Consider the following 1,451-nt stretch of genomic DNA (forward strand, 5'->3'; position numbering starts at 1 on the left):
GCCCAAGCCCGCCCCCTTCACACCCGCCGCCCCGCCCCCCGCGGCTTCGGCCAATCAGCGCCCGGGAGCCGCCGCCGCGCGCCCCTCGCCCTGGGGGCCGGCGCGGGGGGAGGGGCGGCAGGGCTGGGGGCGCTGCCAGGGACGCTGCCAGGGGCGCTGCCGGGGCCGCTGGGGCGCCGGCAGAGCCGGCCAATCCGGGCGCCCGCAGCCGCGTCCGGCCCCGCTAACTGGGGCGGGCTCCGGGTGACCGCGGCGGGGCGCGGCCTGAGGCACGGCCCGGGCTCGTTGGCACCTGCCTGGGCCGCTCGGGCCAGCCGGGGTCTGGGCCCTCGGGGTTAGAGGGCCCGGGAGAATGTGGAACCCAGCCGCGTTCCCTGGCCTGGGGATTAGGGGAGGGGTTCCCTCCAGGTTGGTGCCTTCGCCCCCGCGGTCTGTCCGAGAACGCGCCCGCCTCTCTTGCAAAAGGGCTGAGCGCAGTGAGGCACCCCCACCCCCACCCCCACCCCGGAAGGTCCTCCGGCCACGTCGTCCTCCTGCCTAAATCCCCTACTCCAGGAGTCCTGTAGGATAAAGCACGCCGGGGTGCCCACCGCAGGCCTGGCCCTGAGACGGAAGATGGATGATGGGTGGATGAATTAGAAAAGTCTTATCCCACGTTCGATAAGGGCTCTGACAAAGCTTCACCTGTAAGTGAAACCCGGGTGGCACCAAACCCAGCGCCCGGGCTCGCCACTGCGCGTGCTAGCCCTCTCCAGGGCAGGGGCTTAAAGCCTTCCGGATAGGCCCTCGGTTGCCCGACAGTTGTCTGCGGGCTGTATGTAGCCTGAAGACGCAAAACTCTTCTAGAATCAACAGCTCTCTCGCCACCACTTGCAGTTGCATTTCTACGACGTAGTACACAAACCACTGGATTTTAACCTCTTCCATCTCTCGGCCCCCAGCCGTCGCAGGAAAACTGTATATACAGTGGTTTAGCCAGCCTGCCAAGATGGTTTCTTAATGTTAACATTCGATTCAGTTCCTTTTTTTTTTTTAAAGATTTTATTTATTTATTTGAGAGAGCGAGAATGAGAGAGAGAGAGAGCACATGAGAGGAGGGAGGGCGAGAGGGAGAAGCAGACTCCCCGCTGAGCAGGGAGCCCGATGCGGCACTCGATCCCGGATCATGACCTGAGCCGAAGGCAGTCGCTTAACCAACTGAGCCACCCAGGCGCCCTCAATTCTTTTTTATTTCAACTTTTATGTAATATCTGCTCTGGTCATGGCGGATATATGAGAGACCTCTGCAGAGGCGTTTTACTCTGTCACATGTATTAGTTTTTTCATATTTTCTCATTCTGCTTTTGAAAGGAATTGGTCTTTTAAGACTTCTGGGAAAAGGGAGTCTTCTTACATGTGGCTAACCTGAGTTAAGGAGGAAGGCAATTATTCTAGATCTCTTGCTGAAAAGG

The sequence above is a fragment of the Callorhinus ursinus genome, unplaced genomic scaffold, assembly GCF_003265705.2.
Source record: "Callorhinus ursinus isolate GAN/ISIS: 27379988/994484 unplaced genomic scaffold, GSC_fseal_2.0 scaffold10, whole genome shotgun sequence".
NCBI classification, from domain to species: Eukaryota; Metazoa; Chordata; class Mammalia; order Carnivora; family Otariidae; genus Callorhinus; species Callorhinus ursinus.